We start from the raw sequence: 21,110 nt of genomic DNA on the forward strand, positions 1-21,110 counted from the left end.
TAAGGCAAGTTCATTTATCACTCCCAAATTGTCCCTCAACAGAATTTATTGAGCTTGGTCCCCTAGGTCCCATGCTGGCTGTTAAAAATGAATACATTTGTAATTGCTTTGGATCCAGTTAAAAAGAGAGTGTACCACCTCCTCACTTAATGGTTTCTCCACATTCTATATCAGTTTTTGGGGAGAAAATGAAAATTAGTTCATGCCCTGGAGCTAACATCTTTTGAATTGATGGAATCTAGGTAAGGAAAATGCTTTTAGACCTCACTCAGAAGTGTGTGTGTGCATGCACATTTGTGAATGGTCTATTACAAAATCTTGCAGATAATTAAAATTCTGCCAAGTAATTTTATAATTTTGTTGTATCATCTCAAGTAACTTAGGTAGACAATAATTATAATTCCTTGGGGTTTTTACTTTTCCTTTTAAGATGTTCTTTCACAGTTTTGCTGAGTATATGGCATGTATGCAAGCTGTGAACAAAACCTTCCAGGTTTAGGAGTTCCCATCATGGCGCAGTGGAAATGAATCTGACTAGGAACCATGAGGTTGCAGGTTCAATCCCTGGCCTTGCCCAGGGGGTTAGGTACCCAGCAGTGCTGTGAGCTGTGGTGTAGTTTGCAGATGCAGCTCAGATCTGGCATTGCTGTGGCTGTGGTGTAGGCTGGCGACTACAGTTCCAATTGGACCCCTAGCCTGGGAACCTCTATATGCCAAGGGTGTAGCCCTAAAAAGACAAAAAATAAATAAAAATAAAAAATTAAAAACATTACAGGTTTAAAAATAATGAACATGATGATGATGATGATGATATAATCTGCACTGCTTTTGCAAATAGTTGTAAACATGCCTGTATAAAATTTTCTATTATGTTTCTTCAAAAACTACATCAGAAACTTCATGAATTCATTTTACTAGCTATATGATGTTACTTCCAGTAGATGTGTATCATAATTGCCTTAACCTTTCACCTATTGATAGACATTAAGTAGATTTTGAAAACATTGACCAGGATTTTGTCTTGGAGCCCTGAGAAATTCATTTTATAAGCAGCTGTCTTTGTAAATCCAGTAGCTGGTCTCCTAGTCTCTCTAGTCACTTCTGGTCATCTGATTAAGGACTGAGGCAATACATCCACCCAAAAGCTTTGGGGAAATGACGCACCCCATCTTCTTCTCTTTAATGAGGGACACATACCCAGATGACTATTATCTGTTAAATCTTGCTCTAAGGGAATCAATGTATCATGGTGGTTAGAAACATTGGATTGAATGACCTGTCCATCATTTACATGATGAGTGATCTATAGCAAATTACTTTTGCTCTTAAGGCTGAGTTCCCAAAGGGTTAAGTGTGAATAATGCCTTTATTGTGGCACTGTTAGGCTGATATAAAGTACATATTACTGAAAGTAGCCTATATTATCCACACAGTAAACATTATTAATGATGATCATTATTATAATATTGTTATTGTGATTATTGATATTACCTTCTATGCACATATCTTGAGCCACAGATTTTTCACTCACCCTTGAACTTCCTGATTTACTTCCCCAAATTCTTTTTTTTAATTTTTTTTTTTTGGCTGCACTTGTGGTGTGTGGAAATTCCCAGACTAGGGGTTGAATCAGATCCACAGCTGTTGGCTACCTCCACAGCCACAGCAATGCTAGATCCAAGAAGAATCTGTGGGCTACACTACAGCTCACAGTAATGCTGGATCCTTAACCAGCACTAAGTGAGGCCAGGGATAGAACCTGAATCCTCATGGATATTAGTCGGGTCACTACTGCTGATCCAGGATGGGAACTCCCAATAATACATTATTTGTTGTAACAACATAGTTTTATAATAATCTTTGATAGGTTATCTGAATCTCCACCTTCTTTAAAAAAGATATAGACTAACGGTGTGTCATATGCATTCTGTGGTATATGGAATGATTGGCAATGGGAAACTGTTGTATAGCACAGGGAATTCTACCCAATATTTTGTGATTTTCTGTGTGGGAAAAGAATCTGAAGAAGAATGGATGAGTGAGTATGTATAACTGAATCACATTGTTGTACAGCAGAAATTATCACAATATTGTAGATCAACTATATGTCAATAAAACTTTTTAAAATACTTCAAAAGATAAAGATAAAAAATAAATTAAAAATACATATAAATTTTAAGAAATATTGTTTTATATTGGAAATAAATCTCTCATGGGCTACATTAGAGACTCTGAAAATATTAGAATTATTTTTATAGGGGGTTACATTTGGCTTTGGGGTTATATTTCTTTGAATGTGCAAACAAGTGACATGGGGACTTAGGATTACTAAGATTAAACCTGGGTCTTGAACAAGACCTAATGTAAGTTTCTTAAAGAGGTTGTCATGATGAATTGAATTGGATGTGACATCTTTTTTTTGATTCACAAATTTATATTGTGTGTGCATGAATCACCTTTGATAGACTCTGGGTCTACAACCAATGAACAAATTAGAAATGATCAAGGAATGTTGAGAGAAGAAGAGGATGCAGGATGGATTCAATAGATCATTACACACAAAATTACAAAGGACAAAGAGATTTATGATGTCAAATAATTTTTTTTGTTTCCAAAAAAACAAACTCTGGATGAAAATGCTTGGATCCAAATCCCAGCATCTCTTCTCACATCAGTGACTATGAGACTGCCTGGCTTCGCTATCCCATTTTGAAAGTAGAAATAATAAGCATCCCTACTTAGCTCAGATTCGGAAGACATTCACATCACTTAATACATGTAAACAATTAGAATATTGTATAAGGACAGCATTTAATAAACATTAACTCTTAGCATTGTCATTCACAGAGATTGGCTACAGACTAAGAAAGAAACCTACATTTTTTTTCATTTTTCCAGCAAAATACAGTAAATGTATGAAAATATGAATGAAGACCTTCCATAAGTCAAGAAAACATCTCTATTATTCTAGGCTAAACTGAAAATTTTTCTATCCAAAGACATTTCACTCTTCCCTTCAACTTTCTCCAATATTCCCCTCCAACTGATGTATCAGCATGAGGAGAACCAGAGACACATGTCCAATTTCCTCCTCCTGGTACTCCCCATCCAGCCAGAGTGGTAGGGAATGTTCTTTGCCCTGTTCCTGGGCATGTATCTGACCATGGTGCTGGGAGACCTACTCATCATCCTGCTCATCAGGCTGAACCCTCACCTCCATACCCCCATATACTTCTTCCTCAGCCACTTGGACCTCACAGACATCTCCTTTTCATCTGTCACCATCCCTAAGATGCTGATCAACATGCAGACTCAGGATCAACCCATTCCTTATTCCAGGTCCATTTCACAGACTTACTGTTTCATAACCTTTGCCAACCTGGACAGTTTCCTGATCACTTTGGCCTATGACAGGTATGTGGCCATCTGTCACCCTCTGCATTATGAGTCAGAGTGTGTGTATCATGCTGGTGGCTGGGTCTTGGGTCATTTGTTGTGCTTGTGCTCTTTTGCACACCCTTCTTCTAGCCCGACTTTCCTTCTGGGCTGACAACACCATCCCCCACTTCTTCTGGGACCTTGCTGCCCTGCTCAGATTGTTCTGCTCAGACACATCACTCAACTAATTGGTAATCTTCACTGCAGGATTGACAGCCATCATGCTTCCATTCGTACGTATCCTGGTTTATTATGGCCATATTGGGGTCACCATCCTCTGGGTTCCCTCTACCAAGGGCATCAGCAAAGCCTTGTCCATGTGTGGATCACATCTCTCAGTAGTGACTCTCTTCTATGGGGAAATTATTGGTCTATATTTTCTTCCCTCATCCAACAACACCAATGACAGTAACATAATTGCATCACTGATGTACACAGTGGTCATGCCCATGTTGCATCCTTCATTTATAGCCTGAGAAATAAAGACATGAAAGGGGCCTGGAGAAAACTCTGGAGTAAGAAAACTTATTCTTCCAACTGATACTTAACCTTTTTTTAAAACATCCCTGTGATTTTATTTCTTCATTTACATGTAAATACAAATTATTGAAAATATAGCTCACTTGTCTTCTTTCCTCAGCTGCCACTCAGAAATCTCTGCTGCTCTTATTCTTTCTTACAGCTGTCGGGGGGGATAGTAAAGGGGAATATGCATCATGGGGCTTAATTTGCTCTTTTCTATGATAACAGGGATTGTGAAGTACTTTGAGGATGCTATGTCCCCTTGGTTGGTATCATTAAATGGAAGTTGCCAGGTTTGGCCTTCCCCAAAATTTAAAAGTTTTATAAAACCTGTCTGGACTTTCACATCTCCATTTCTGAAGCATTTTCCATTTCAGTAAGAATGTGGCTTCTCCCTGCACCCAGTCACTCAGGCATCAAGGGACCCAGAGTTCTGCCAGAACTTGCAGGGAGAACATATTAAATTTTACTCTCCTTACATGAAAATGGATTGCTTTCTTGCCTTTCAGGAATACAGCCTACATTTCCTTTCTCCCCCAAAGCTTGTATATATTCAACAACAAAATAAATGTCATCTCCACTGATTCAGGTACTGTAAAAGAGCTTTTTTTTCTTTTGTCTTTTTAGGGCTGCACCCACAGCATATCGAGGTTCCCAGTCTAGTGGTCTAACTGGAACTACAGCTGCTGGTCTACAGCACAGCCACAGCAATGGAGGATCCAAGCCTTCTCTGTGACCTATACCAGAGCTCATGGCAATGCTGAAACCTTAACCCACTGAGCAAGGCTAGGGACCACAACCTCATAGTTCCTAGACAGATTCATTTCCACCATTCCATGATGGGAACTCCTCAAAGAGAAAAAACCATCTGCTTTTTTCTGGTGGCTATTTTTTCCTATATATCCACTGATACCCAAACCATATAATTTATTCCTGACAAAAACCCTGAGATATGTTAAGAAACTCAGGCTTAAATAGGCAAAGAAGGGATTTAGGATCATTACTAGTGAAAGGAGGACTTGAATCTTGGATGTCTGACACCAGAATGATTTAGCCAAGTACCAGAATCACTGATATACAATACTGTGTCCTGGGGAGGACTCATCAGGTCAGCCTAGTGGCAGAGGATATACTAAAGAATTTTCTAGAGAAGATGTTACTTTCCTTGAGACTTAACAAGTCTATATTATCCAAACACATGATGTTCTAGCTAGTCCTGATGATCACAGGGAGGGGAGCAATGTTTCAGGATGTCATACTGGAAGTTTCAACTGAGGCACCAAGATATGAGAGACAGCAGATGCCAAAATGAGTTGTACAACATAAAGATATTTATTGGACATGCCCAGTAATTGTCATAACTCTTGAGGCTCTCAACCTAGATGCAGATCTAAAACATGATTAAGAGTTGGAGATGAGAGGTTCTTATAAAGATGTTTCTTTCAGAGAAAGCATTTATATTACTTATGAATCTGAGGGTTTGTTGAGGCTTGGCTGATCTAGCCTGGGATGGTGGTTTTTCTGGACTTGGCTGCTCTCACTCATGCTTCTGTGGCCAGATGTATTTTAGTTCACCTAAAATTGCCTCATTTGTGGTGATTCTGCCTCACATATTCTTCATTCTGTTCCTGAGACTTGCATCTTCCTACCCAAGCCTCCTTCCTCATCCTTATGCACTATCAGATTGTCTATTAAGTTAGCATCATTAAAACCCACTTTTTTATTTTGTTTTGTTTTGTTTTGCTGCACCATAACTTGTGAAAGTTTTTAGGCCAGGGATCAAATCTGAGCTTCAGCCAAGACCTAAATCAAGTTGCAGCCAAGCTGGATCCTTAACCCACTGTGCCATAGTGGGAACTTCCCATATCACCCACCCATTTTTAAGGCTTCCCCTCCTTGTAGTGGTGAGGTTGGAAACTACATTTTCCAGTTTTTTCTTTTCTGGATTGCTCGTGTTTAATGTTTTCCAATGAGTGGAACTTGTGGGTAATTTAGAAGGTGGAAGAGAAAAAGCCATTACTCTTTGGAGGTAATTACATTACAGGCAGATACATAAGCTGAGGTGAGGTTCACCAAACTTTCTCAGTGGGCTTCTCAGAGCCACCTGTGTTACTACAGGAGACTGAGACAGTAGGGGAAGTTTTTCCATGTCTATTGAGATTTGCAGCTACTATCCATCAACCTTTTAAAACCAACTATTTTTTGTTTTAGGCTGAAATCATCAGCTGTAACAATTTTAATCCTCAAGGGCTATTTCCCTGACCTCCATTCCCCAGATTTTGTAACAACTGGAAAAGTATGCACTTTTGTTTTAGTCTTCTGGAAAAATCCTTACTGATGTACTTCCCCTTCAAAATTACCCACCATTTACCTGCATCTATGTTTTACAGTACAGGTGAAATTGCCTGATTGATATTTTTCATTTTTAGCCATGGATATCTATGGCAGAGTAGTGGAGAAAGAATGAACAATTTAAAAATTAATTAAATTTTAAAACTTCATTATTAATATGAAGAAATTTTAAAATAAATCTCTACCTTGTACTGCATTAAAAATAACTTCATGTATTTCAAGAAACTAAAGGCAAAGTTTTTAAATTTTACATGAGAATATAGCACACTAGTTCTATGTATATGAGACAGAGAAGTCCCTTTTATCTTTTTAAAAATTCAGTTGTGGTTTAAACTACACTGAAAAGCACACAATCTACTATGCTATTTCAAAAATGCTTTTGGGTCATGGAAATGTCCAAAGTGCTATAACAACTGGATTCTACTGAACTGTTAGCAAGGATACATAACTGATGTTCTATTATCCTATTCTGATAACACCAAACTCAGGTGTTTACCCTGTATTAATTAGGACAGGGGCATGGGTTTTATGCTAGACATTCAACTGGTTTATATTTTCCAAGGTCACAAACTTCCCCCAGATTCTGGAAAATGCCTTGCACATAAGAGCTATTACTCATAAGATGTTTGTGTTTTGTGTGTTTAATTGATATTAATACTCTAAATTTGAAATGTAACTGCAGTGCCATTTAAATCTTCTTGTAGATTGTTTTGTTAAACACCTCTAGCCTTTGAGCAAGAGTACAAAAGTGGATCCACCTAATGCTGAATTATCTACAGCAAACTGTTTTAGAGGGGATTGCACTGGGTTATTCCTCCTACTCTTTCTACAAATTCAAGATGCTCCTCCTGACAAGACATCTGAGGCCACCCTTCCTCAGTCTCTGCACTTTTTCTGATGCCATACCACCTCCTTGTTGTCTATATAATAGAATGGCTGTGTTTTTGAGGCAAATTTCTCAAGTAGGCAGTATAAAGGCATAAAGGCAAAATAGTACATTAAGAACTTCAATCACACTCAAATGAAAACATTGATAGATAGTAAAAAAAGAAAAAAGTAATAAGCTTCCAATAATGGTTGGCATTTTCAATGCAAACAACTGACAAAATATTATTTTTTAGATTCTATGAAGTCTGTCTACAATGCAATAAATAAAAGAGAAACAACTCGATAGAAAATCTGGAAAAGACAGAATCATGGATTTCACAGAGGAAAACTGTGTACCAGTAAGGATAATGGTGGCTGAACAAATGGCCCAGTGTGGGTCTTCTAGAGGGTAGATAGCATTGTGCTATGCAGTGACTCAGAGACCAAGTCCAATGACCTCTCAGGGCAGCAGGTAATTTGCTTCCAGACAATAAAGGGGAAGACACATATGCTTTTTTAAAATTCTGGCCATGAAATAATACACATTCTTTTCCACTGGGAAGAACATGCCATGTAGCCACACCCAGAGCAGTTGTAAATATGGCAGCCACCTCCCAGAGACAACTTCACACTTGGGAAGGAGGTCCTGACTTGCAGATGGACAGCCAGCTACCTCTGCCACAAAGAGCCAATAAGCATAAGCTAAGATGCTCTACCTCATAAATTATCAGGGAAAGAGAATGTAAAAACATGATGAGATATATATTTGCCAGAATTGTAAAAATTAAGAAATTTGTTAATGCCAAGTGTTGTTGAAGAAGTAAATTGATAGGAACTCTCATACTCAGGTGATGAAGATTTAAATTAGTATAACTTTTAAAAACTTAATAGACTGTATTTCTTAGAGTAGTTTTAGGTTTACAGGGAAACAGAGCAGAAAGTTTTGGTACACTTTTCCTCCAGCCTTACCCAGTTTTCCCTTAATTATTAACATCTTGCATCTGTGTGGTATATTTGTTATGACTGAACTATTATTAATACATTTTATTAAATAAATTCCATTGTTAACATTAGAATTCACTTTGTGTTGTTCAGTTTTAATAAATTTTTGACAAGTACATAATCATCTATTTTATACAGTAATCTGTATATGTTATTCCCACACTTTGGATTCTTCCCTCCCCCAGTGGTTCCACCTATGGTAACCATAAGATTGGTTTTGAAAGCTGTGAGTTTCTTTCTGTTTTATAAATAAGTTCTTTTGTATAATTTTTATTGAATCCCATGGAAAGAGCAACAAAGCCAGATTATCTTAATTCACCTGTGGGATCACCTAAGTCAGAAGTTTGGAATGAGCTAAATGCCTGATTAAGGAAAGTTGCTATCATAAATTCTCCACATGTATCAAATACCAAACTCCTTCAAAATATTTTGATTCTCATCTTCACATTCAAAACACAATAGAGTTTGGAACATCAGCACAGCCTTAAATGTCACTCCAAATGCTAGTTATATACTATTTAATTTTATATTTATGTATAAAATTTGTCTTTGTCCTTCTGGCTCATTTCACTCAGTATGAGATTCTCTAGTTCCATCCATGTTGCTGCAAATGGCATTATGTCATTCTTTTTTATGGCTGAGTAGTATTCCATTGTGTATATATACCACCTCTTCCGAATCCAATCATCTGTGGATGGACATTTGGATTGTTTCCATGTCCTGGCTATTGTGAATTGTGCTGCAATGAACATGTGGGTGCATGTGTCTCTGTTAAGTAGAGTTTTGTCCGGAGAGATGCCCAAGAGTGGGATTGTGGGGTCATATGGAAGTTGTATGTATAGATTTCTAAGGTATCTCCAAACTGTTCTCCATAGTGGCCATACCAGTTTACATTCCCACCAACAGTGCAGGAGGGTTCCCTTTTCTCCACAGCCCCTCCAGCACTTGTTATTTGTCGATTTATTAATGATGGCCATTCTGACTGGTGTGAGGTGATATCTCATGGTGGTTTTGATTTGCATTTCTCTTATAATCAGTGATGTTGAGCATTTTTTCATGTGTTTTCTGGCCATCTGTATATCTTCCTTGGAGAAATGTCTATTCAGGTCTTTTGCCCATTTTTCCATTGATTGATTGGCTTTTTTGCTGTTGGGTTGTATAAGTTGTTTATATAGTCTAGCATCATTTGAAACTATTTTCTCCCATTCTGTAAGTTTTATTTTTGTTTTCTTTTGGGTTTCCTTTGCTGTGCAAAAGCTTTTCAGTTTGATGACTGAAGTTGGGAGACTGACCTGAGAAAATATTCATGATGTTGATGTCATGTTGATGTCATGTTGATGTCTCTTGTTTTACCTAGTAATGTCAGGAACTTCTTGCCATTATTGGAGTTTAGGTTCTTCTGCCAGCGATTGGTTGCTGTTCTTTGTGAGTCATTTATCCTGTAGATGTGGGTTTTTTTGTTGTGTTTGTGGGAGAGGGCGAGCATATCCCCCTACTCTTCTGCCATCTTGTCTCCTCTATTATCAAGGAATAATTTGAATAGAGTGAATAATTATGAAACCGAACAATATATGTAAGGTAAAATAATATTTTACAAATGCACCAAGGCAATTGAAAGTGGAAATGATATTGTGTCAATAAATGGGGCTGGCATGATTCAATATCAATAATCCTTAATGGACATGGAGTCTTGTGTTGCATCACATACAAAACATATAACTAGAAATGGGTCAAATTATTAAGAATTATAAAGAGAAAACTATTTTGAATAGATCATTGGATACAATCTTGGAAAATTTGGGGTATCAAAATTTACTGAATAGGACAAAAATGTCATGAACTTTTTAAAGAAATAAATAATAAATTGGACTTCATAAAAAGATGCTCTTAGGCTACAAAAGAAACTCAATAGAATAAAACAACCAGCTTCAGACTGGCAGAAAATATTTATAAAATATATTTCTGATAAATTAAGAATCCAGAACACCTAGAGGAGACAAGAAAGCCAATTGTTTTTTTAAATTATGGGATAAAAGTTTGAAAATATATTTCACCAAAGAGGATAACAGATCAGTCTATAGAGAGATACCTAACATCCTTAGTCATTAGGTAAATGGAAATGAAAACCAGAGCAAGATACCACAGCAAACCCACTATAATGGCTGATATCTGATTATTGGCAATACCAGAGGCAGTGAGGATGTTATTAGAAAATGGAACTCTCATGCATGGTCAGCAGTAATGTATAATGTAGAACCTTGATGGGAAATTGTTGGTGAGTTTCTCTTAAAGTTCAACATACACTTGACCCAACAATTCCATTCCTAGGTAATTCGGCAAAAGAAATAAAAACTTTCTTCCCATAAAAAGTTGGATGTAGAGATATAAACATAAACATAAACATATAAATGGGAAAATTATACTGATACACAGGAAGGGAAAGCTAATGTTCATTATTCTTGGTCAGTGGTCACGTTAAGTTAAATTTAGTGTGGCATTTGTTTCAAATAAAACATATTTTAGATGTTTTAGAATGTTTTCAATTAGCACAGAAGAAGAAAGGGATATTCAGAGGAGTGAAGAGAATTGCCTCAGGCCACATACTCTGTCAGGTACAGGCTGCAATTGTAATCTGTTTTCCCAAATACTCTTCTCTTAATCTACGTGGTGCTGAGCCACAGAATCAGTTTTGATCATATTCATCTTTAACTAAGTATAGCCTGAAGAAGGAAAACTATGCATCTTTCAACAGATATAGAATAAAAGAGATTATTACTTAGGCTCATATCATAAAACTTGTGTCATGAAGCTGAGTAGAAAGGAGTTCCATGGAGATTCATAATGAAGACATTGAATGAGACAGACACAAAATTCAATGGGGGCAACAGAAGGCTCAAGACCATGGGTGCTTTCATTGTCTTTCTCATTCCCAGTCTGTACTGAGTGGGCATTTTGTTCAAACTCATGCATGCAGTCAGAACACCCCAGGGATGACTAGTCTGTGAGTGAACTGCTGAGTGTAGAGAACAGCAGTGTCTTAGAGTGATCATTGTTTCTAAAATCCAGAAGAAGCCTTGAGTCCCTAAGTGGAGGAGCTGAACTCATAGCTGTGGATGGTTTCCTGGAGAAATAAAGGCTGCTCTTCAGTTTCTTCTCCTGAGTCACCATCATCACCACAAGCAACCCAAAACATGGAAAGAATGTGAATGGAGAGCAAGGAGAGGAAAAGACATAATTTACTAAGTCCTATCTCTGCCACCTTTCTATGCCTCCAGAGCCTGGTTGGCCTGGAGCTTCCACCCATCCATAGTGACACACATTTCCTCCTCCCAACCCCTAGCAACCACCATCCTATCTTCTGCTCTATGAATTGGTTGTTTCAGTTTCCACATAAAAGTGAGATCATGCAGTATTCGTCTTGTTTTGAGTTTGACTTATTTCACTAGCATAATGGACAATGTTCCACTAAGTTCTTCTGAGGTATAATTTACAGCACAGTGACTATAGTGAACCAGACTGTATTGTACACTTGATATTTAATCCAATAGTACAGTGGATCTTAAATTCTCTCACCCCACACCAAAATAAATTAAAAAGGTAACTAAGTGGAGATGAAAAATATATACATTCATTTGATTATGGAGGTTATTTCACAATGTACACATATCAAAATAATAATCTGAACACTTTAACTGTGTCCTACATCTATAGGAAAATTTTACCTCAAAAAAGGTGTTTTATAACAAACGAATAAATTCACGTGATATAAGAAGAGAGACGTAAGTACTCCCAGATATATAAATTCTCAATGTTACAGACAAAAGCAGTAATCAATAAGGTCAGCTCAGAATTCACAATTTATACTAAGGTGTTGTTAAGAAAAGAAAGAATAACTGTAACAAATTGTGATTCAAGTTACCAAATATTTACTAAGTATTCATTCCAGGCCAGGCTCAAGATTAGATATGTAGGATATGGGATAATGTGACTACATGTGTCTGTTATAAAGATGAGCAAACACCATTGAGACAAGACTGCTGCCTTGTGGAAGAGTTTCTTCAGGGCCCCCTTCATGTCCCTGTTTCATATTCTATAAATTAAGGTGTTCAGAAATGGGGTGACCACTGTGTACATCACAGAGGAAATTATGTCCTTGTCACTGGAGGTGCTGGATGAGGGGACCAAATACAACCCAATAATTGTTCCGTAATAGAGAGAAATCACAGAGAGATGGGAGCCACATGTGGACAAGGCCTTTCAGATGCCCTTGGTGGATGGTACCTTGAGGATGGTGGCCCTGATGTGGCCATAAGAGACCAAGATGTATATTAGTGGGAGGATGATGACTGCCAGTCCTACTGTGAAAATGACCATCTCATTGAGGTACATGTCTGAGCAGGAGAATTTGAGCAGGGCACTAAGGTCACAGAAGAAGTGAGTGATGATATTGTCAGCAAAAAAGGACAGCTGGGCCAGGAGGAGAGTGTGACAAAGGGCACTGGCCCTGGAGAGAATCCAAGATACAGTGGATACAGTGAGGAGTAAGGTATAGAGTCATTCTCTCATGACAATGGTGTAATTGAGAGGATGGAAGATGGCCACATACTGATCATACACCATTGAGGTGAGAAGGAAATTGTCTAGATCAGTAAAAAATATGAAAAAATACATCTGTGCTATACCCCTGGTATAGTCGATTGATTTTTACACAGTGGGCATGTCTCTCAGCATCTGTGGGACAGTGACAAATGAAAAGGAGATGTCCAGGAAGGCCAAGTGGCTGAGGAAGATGAACATGGGGGTGTGGAGGTGAGGGTCCAACCTGATGAGCAGGATGATGAGCAGGTTCCCCAGAAACACAGTCAGGTACATGCCCAGGAACAGGAACAAAACACACCTTTCTGCTATGGCTGGATGGGGAGCCCCAGAAGGAGGAACTCAGACATGCTGCTCTGGTTTTCCATCCTCATGCTATTCTTACCTCAGCTGGGAATTGGCTAATGTGGATAATGACAATTAACATGCCACAATATTAGAGTCTTGTCCTTTGTCAGCTGAAAAGTCTTAATTTTGGCTACAATTTCCCTTTATTTCTCTTAAATGTTTGTGAATGAATCAGTCTTTACAATTTTGGCTTCAATAATATATCAAATTCTCACATTAAACAAATCTTTTCCCTATGAAAACAATGGAAATTTATTTTTCATTCAGTAATGAATTATTGAACAACACTTTGCCCCATATTGAGTACATAGGAGTCAACAAGAACTGAGAAGTCTCTGTGTTCAAGTTTATATCTTTACATCAAGCCAGGTTCACACATCTGTCATTTGCTAAGATTAAAATGTGAAAATGGCACTGGGAAAGATGTATCAATCATTCATTTCCTCTTAAAACAAACATGAAACTCCTTACATTTGCAGATAATTACTAAAGCTATGGCATGGGCTTCCAGTATAGTTCACTGCATCCTATCTGTTTTGAGTCACTTAAAATGCCCTATTATCAAAAATGTCCAATCCAGGCTTCCAAACCAATGTCAATAGTTCCAGGCACTGTTTAAGGTTTTATATGCACTTTCAAATTAAATCTTCACCATAGCTCTAATAAATATTATTACACATTTTTTAACCAGAAGAAAACAAAAGCATATATTATTTAAATGTTCAAATATAGACACAATTAAGTGCATCAGGTGGAATCACAACACAGGTCTGTCTGACCAAGATCCATGTTCTTGACCACTCAGCTTGGAAAATACACCCTTAGCAGTTCAAATGTCCACAGAAGCTCTATTATGTCAGCTGCCTTTCTCCAAAATGTTCCCAACTGCCTCTAAGAAAATCTTATGACCCCTACTTATATATCATACAAAGGATTTTCACATGCTTTAACCACTCACAACAATAATTATATTTTAGGACTGCTTGGTTCACAAGGCAAATCTTATGTCTTCATTTGATAAATATGGAAAGTATAGCTATGAGATAAATTACTTACCTCAGGTGACTTAGCTTTCTGATGGTCGATTCCAGGTTAATATATAGTGGGAGGTGGTTGAGCCCTCCTAGATCAAAGGGAAGGTTTGGTGCAGCACTTCCAGCATCTGTGTGCACATGCATAGTTCTGTGGTAATGCACCACAAACTACTTCCATGAGCACAGGTGCATCTATAGTTGTCTGCCCACAATTTATAGTATTCCTGATAAGGGGAACAAAGAAACTTAGATGTAGCAGGAAAACAAGCAGACTATATAAGGCATTTGGTGCCAGCCTTGAATACTAATCACCTGAGCCAGTGCTGGGATGAATAAACACTGCTTCCCAGTAAAAAAAAAAAAGCTTAGTGTCTTGTTTCTCTGTACATAACCCCGCTAACATATTCTGGGGGCTCAACCAGGATTCGGAGACAGTGATTTCACCTCCATTGTCCTAGGGACAACCCCTGGGATGCCAGGAGAGGTGATCTCCCTGGAGCCAGCAGACCTATTGGTCCATATGGTACTAGCACTCTGGACATGTCAGGACAAGAACCTGGGAGCACAACAGAACCCAGGGAGGCACAGGAACCTGCCTAGGGAGCACTTGCCAATCAGACTGGTAAGAACCCAGGTTCAATTAGGAGGACTGCCCCTAAGAGGAAGAAGGGGAGCCTGATCACCTCCCAGAGTTGCCCTAGTAGTCTCACAGGAGTTTTCCTAGAAGAGACAAGACAGGAAGCCACAAGTCTAAGGTGCTTGGTTGCAGGTGGCAGATGTCCTTTGAATGTGAGTAATGTGAGTGAATAAGATAGATGTTGGGAGAGTTCTGACTCAACAAGACAGGCCAAAGAAAGTGTTGAGTCCCCATCCATGGGTCCATGGCAACCTCATATTGCTTTAAGTGACTCTCTTCAGGAGTTCCCATCATGGTCCAATGGTAAATTAATCTGACTAGGAAGTATGAGGTTGTGGGTTCAGTCCCTGGCTTTGCTCAGTGGGTTAAGGATCCGGCATTGCCATGAGCTAGGGTGTAGGTCACAGACATGGCTTGTATCTTACATTGCTGTGGCTCTGGCATAGGCCAGTGGCTATAGCTCCAATTAGACCCCTAGCCTGGTAACCTCCATATGCTGCAGGAGTGGACTTAGAAATGGCAAAAAGACAAAAATAAAAAATAAAAAAATAAAGTGACTCTCTTCAGAGGGGTCCTGATATGGGGTTTATACAGTCTGACCAATGCTAAGATGTGCTTGAAATATCTTGCTAGGGAGAGCACTGGAGACAGAGGAAGAGATTGTTGACTTCTTCCCTTTTCTCCTCCCTCCTCCCCTTGTGCTGTCTGGTACTCCTCTTTCAGGGGAGGAAATGGGTGGAAACCAGAGTAAACAAAACCCCTTGGAGTGCAGGGTAAAGAATTTCAAGAAGGGATATTCAGGAAATTAAGGTAAGGATGGGATTAAGATGGCAGAATAGAAGGACTGGAGCTCAACTTCTCTCCTAAAAACAACAAAATTCACAAGTAAAGGCTGAGCAATCTTCACCCAAATGGACCTGAAACCTTAAAAAAGATATCATACTCCAGAAGAAAAAGAGGAGGTCACATGAAGAGGTAGGAAGGGCAATTTCACGATATAAACAACTCCATATCTCCCAGATGGGAAGCCCCACAGACTGGAAACTAACTGGTTCACAGAGACTCACCTACAGGAGGGAGAGTTCTGAGCCACACATCAAACTCTCACATGTGCAGATCTGGCACTGGGAGAAAGAGCCCCTGGAGCATCTGGCATTGAAGGCCAGTGGGGCTTGTGTGCAGGAGCTCCAAGGGACTGGGGGAAATGGAGACCCCATTCTTAAAAGGCACATACGGACTTTCATGTGCACTGGGACCTAGGGAAAAGCAAAGTCTCCATGGTAATCTGGGTCAAACCTGACTGATGTTCTTGGAGGACATCCTGGGAAAACAGGGGTGAATGTGACTTGTTGTGAGGGAAGGACATTGAAAGCAAAGCTCTCAGAAATACTGAGCAACATGCCATTCTCTGTAGGTGGCCTTTTTAGGAAAATCTGGCCCCACCCATCAGTCAGTGATGATAAGCCCCAGGGCAAGCAACAACACAGGTGGGATCACAGCCCCACCCCTCTGTAAACAGGATGCCTAAAGACCCTTCAGGCACACAGCTGCCTCTAATCCCATCCAGAGACTAAGCCCTACCCACAAGAGGGAGTAGAATCCACTCCACCTACCAGTGGGCAGTCATCAGCCCCTCCCATCAGGAATCCTACAGCAAGCCCCCATATCAACTTCAGCCACATGGGGGCAGACACCAGAAGTAAGAGAGGCTACAACTCAACTATCTATAAAAAGGTCACCACACCAAAAACCTATAAAAATGTAAAGACAGAGACCTATAACTCATATGAGGGAGAAAGGAAAAACCCCAGAAAATCAGCTGAGTGATGAGGAGATTCTCAGCCTCCAGGGAAAAGACTTTAAACTGTTGATGCTGAAGATGAAGCAAGACATTGGAAATAAACTGGAGGCAAAGATGGATAACTTAAAGGAAACACTGATCAAAGAGATACAAGATATAAAACTTAAGCAAGAAGAGATGCAAAATACAATAACTGAAATAAAAAATTCACCAGAAGTAGCAAACAGCAGAATACAGGAGGCAGAAGAATGAATAAGCAAGGTGGAGGACAGATTAGTGGAAATTACGGATGCAGAACAGAAAAGAGAAAGAAGATTGAAAAGAAATGAAGAGAGTCTCAGAGAACTCTGGGACAACATGAAACGCACCAACATCCATATTATAGGGGTGCCAGAAGGAGAAGAGAGAGAGAAAGGGACAGAGATAATAGCCTAAAACTTCCCTAACATGGGTCAGGAAACACTCACTCAAATTCAGGAAGCACAACAAGTACCATATAAAATTAACCAAAGGAAAAATACACCAAGACACATATTAATCAAACTGACCAAAATGAAAGACAAAGAGAAAATCTTGAAAGCAGCTAGGGAAAAGATACAAATAACATACAAGGGAACCTTAATAAGGTTATCAGCAGATTTTTCAGCAGACACTCTGCAGGCCAGAAGCATGATATACTCAACATGAGGAAAGGAAAAATACTCCAAACAAGATTACTCTATCCAGCAAGGCTCTCATTCAGATTTGAAGGAGAAATCAAAACCTTCACTGATAAGCAAAAGCTGAGAGAATTCAGCAACACTAAACCAGCTGTACAACAAACACCAAAGGAACTTCTCTAGGCAGAAAAGAAAAGATAGCAACAGGAAACAAAAATTCCACAAATGACAAGGATGACAAGTAAAGCTACATACACAGTAAAGATATGAAATCATCCATGCACAATTATATCACCAAATTCAGAAATCATGAGAAGAGGAGTGTACAAATGCAGGACACTGGAGATGAACTTGCAATCAAGAGAACAACAACTTAAAACAATCTCATATACATATAGACTCATATCAAAACTTCAGAATAACTGCAAACCAAAAATCTACAATTGATACACAAATAAAGAAAAATCAACTCAAATACAACACTAAAGAGAGTCATCAAACCACAAGAGGAGGGAACAAGAGAAGAAGGAAAGAAAAAAGAGCAACAAAAACAAATTCAAAGCAATTAATAAAATGGCAATAAGAACATACATATCAATAATTACCTTAAAAGTTAATGGACTAAACGCCCCAACCAAAAGACATAGACTGGCTGAATGGATGCAAAAACAAGACCACCATATATATGCTGTCTTCAAGAGACCCACTTCACTTCTAGGGACACATACAAATGGAAAGTGAGAGGATGGAAGAAAATATTTCATGCAAATGGAGATCAAAAGAAAGTTAGAGTAACAATACTCATATCAGATAAAATAGACTTTAAAATGAAGAATATTTTAAGGGACAAAGAAGGTCATTATATAATGATCCAAGGATCAATCCAAGAAGATATAACAATTTTAAATAACTACGGACCCAACGTAGGTTCACCACAATATATAAGGCAATTGCTAACAACCTGAAAAAGACAAATCAACAATAACACAATAATAGATGGGGACTTTATCACCCCACTTACAGCAATGGACAGATCAACCAGACAGAAAATCAATAAGGAAACACAGGCCCTAAATGATTCATTAAACCAGATGGACTTCATAGATATTTATACGACATTCCACCTAAAAGCAACATTCTTTTACTCATTCTTCTCAAGTACACATTGAACATTCTCTAAGATTGATCATATCCTGGGCTACAAATCAAACCTCAGTAACTTTAAGAAAATTTAAATCTTATTAAGCATCTTTTCTGACCACAACGCTCTCTGACTGGAAATCAACAACAAGAAAAAAATCTGCAAAAGACACAAACAAGTGGAGACTCAACAATATGCTACTGAACAACCAATGGATCACTGAAGAAATCAAAGAGGAAATTAAAAAATACCTAGAAGCAAATGACAACAAAGATATGACACTCCAAAACCTATGGGGTGCAGCAAAAGCCATTGTAAGGGGAAAATTTATAGCAAGACAAGCCCACCTCAGTAAAAAAGAAAAAGCTCAAACAAGCTTACTAAACCTTTGAATCCATGTGATTTCAGAATCTTTAACTCAAAATACTGTTAATTATGAACTAACTTCAGCTAAAAAAATTTGCTTACAAAAATTTGCTTGCAATTTTTAGTTGTTGTGAGAGTATTGTATAGAGAAAATTCAGTGTTCAATAATAACATATATTTTATTTTCACCTTTAGTCTGATTATGGTATAAACTCAAAATATAGCTATGCCCATTTTTTGTCATTCTATATTTTTAATTTTCTATCACTGTCTTTTTATTTTTAGTAGGTTAAAGATAACACAGTCAAAACTATACAAATAAATGTACTCATCTATATATCTTTTCTATCCTATTCCCACCCCACCCCCTGTAGATAACAAGTCTCATTAGTTTCAAATTGATTTCTCATGTGTTTCTTCTTTTAAATGGAATGATACAGGTACATATTATTTTCCCTTCTTTCTCACATAGAAAGTCACATGCTATACATGCTATTTTATGCATTGCTTTTTTCCATCTAATAATATATCTTGGAAATCCCTCCACATTGATTCATAGGTATCTTTGTTATTATTTGTTCATAGCTGTGACATAATCAAATGCATTGATGTTGTGTAGTTTTGAAGCCCTAGAATAAAACAGCAGTGATGAATGTACTAAATGCCACCTAATTGTATACCTCAAGGGGTTAAAATGGGAAATTTAATGTTGTGTAGTACATTCTATCACAATAAAATTTTTAAGAAAAAGCCATAATCTCTACATAAAGCACAGAGAAGAAGAATAAAATAATAATGATGTATGATTAATAAGTTAATGTAGGGGCTATGGAATAACAAAGTATGAAGAGAAGCAAGAATAAATACAAAATCTGTTCTCTCAATTAGAAAACATATAGAAACATGGAAAAATAAATTCAAATACATTCTGATGATGTTAGATGTTAATAGATCAAGTTATTCAGAAATACAATGATGGTCAAACTACCTAAAAAGAGCAAAACCAAAACCAAGAATTAACACTCTCCAGATAAAAGGACATCATAGGAAAGTTTAAAGTGATGGAAAAGAAATACATGTAAATACTAACTAAAAGAAAGCTGTATATCTAAACTAACATCAAGGAAGTAAATGAGTTGTGAGGGTTAAGAGCCATGGCTAAGGAGAAATCTCCACTCAACTGTAAATGTACTGATGTGCTGTTCAATGAATAAAAAAATGGCTCCCTCTCATAGGAGAGCATTACTGTGTAGCATTTGCCAATATCCATAGTGTAATTAGGCCCATAATGGATGATTTCAATCCACCAGCTTGGTGTTACTGACTTTGGAGTTGAAAAGAGATGTTCCCAATCAGCCTGAAGCCAATGCAAGCCAATTTCAGCAAATCTTACAGAAAAGAATCAGTCCACAAGGAGCAGAATATGATGCTAATTTGGTATGTTCTCAATAACAATGTATTAAAAAAATATAAGTAATTGATATATACAAGAAAAATACAAAACCAAAATCACAATTACCTGATATATTTTGTATAGGAATTTTCACATAGTGATGAGATGAAGAAGAAAAAATTAAAGATCAAGAATATTTAACAATGCAAGTAACAAACTGGACCTTATTTACATATTGACACTATATAAGGCAGCTGAATGCATTTCATTTAAATTTACAGAGTTGCCGAACTTGTGATAATTTTAGGTAATAATTTAACTGTGTTAATGACTGCAATAAGAGGATTTAGTGATTGTCACTTCAATAAGTTAGCCCTATTGAAAAATATCTCTAAGGACTGTTTTATGTCTCTGTTCCTGATGCTTTCTTTAGATGAAGGGGTTCAGCTTGGCAATAACTACTGCATTTATGAAAGAAGCAGTTATGTCTTTGTCACTGGAGTCCCATGATGAGGAGAAAAAGTAAACACTATCATGTGTCCCATAGTATAAAGACACCATAAAGAGATAGAAGCTACAGGTGGAACAAATTTTAAAGAGTCTCTTGGTGGAAGAGACACTCAGAACTGTGGTCTCTATACAAATATATGAGCCTACTATACTACTCAAAGGCAGGACAAAAAGTGTTCCTCCCACAGTAAATTGACAAGCTCATTGGGGGGGGGGTTGAACAGCTCAACTTCAGGAGGCCAGTGAGGTCACAGAAGTGGAAGATGGTATTCTCCACACAGAAGGACAGTTGAACAAAGAGGAGGATGTGAAACAGGGTGTGGATACAACAGAGGAACCAGGACCCTGCTACTAAGAAGACACACAGTTCCTGCCTTGTGATGGTACTATAGCGGAGAGGCTGACGAATGGCCACATACCTGTCATAAGTCATAACTGTGAGAA

At 38.0% G+C, this 21,110-nt stretch overlaps 2 pseudogenes; one reads left to right on the top strand and one right to left on the bottom strand.

The window, feature by feature from the left end:
* The first annotated feature begins 3,046 nt into the window (after positions 1 to 3,046).
* Positions 3,047 to 3,979, top strand: LOC110259687 (olfactory receptor 1J1-like; annotated as a pseudogene).
* Positions 3,980 to 12,264: 8,285 nt separating this feature from the next.
* On the bottom strand, positions 12,265 to 21,099 carry LOC110257109 (olfactory receptor 1J4-like; annotated as a pseudogene).
* Between the last annotated feature and the right edge of the window lie 11 nt (positions 21,100 to 21,110).

The sequence above is a fragment of the Sus scrofa genome, chromosome 1 (assembly GCF_054392235.1).
Source record: "Sus scrofa isolate SSC_HxYL_T2T_F1_AM1 chromosome 1, Sscrofa_HxYL_maternal_Yorkshire_Landrace_v2.0, whole genome shotgun sequence".
In the NCBI taxonomy this organism is placed as follows: Eukaryota; Metazoa; Chordata; class Mammalia; order Artiodactyla; family Suidae; genus Sus; species Sus scrofa.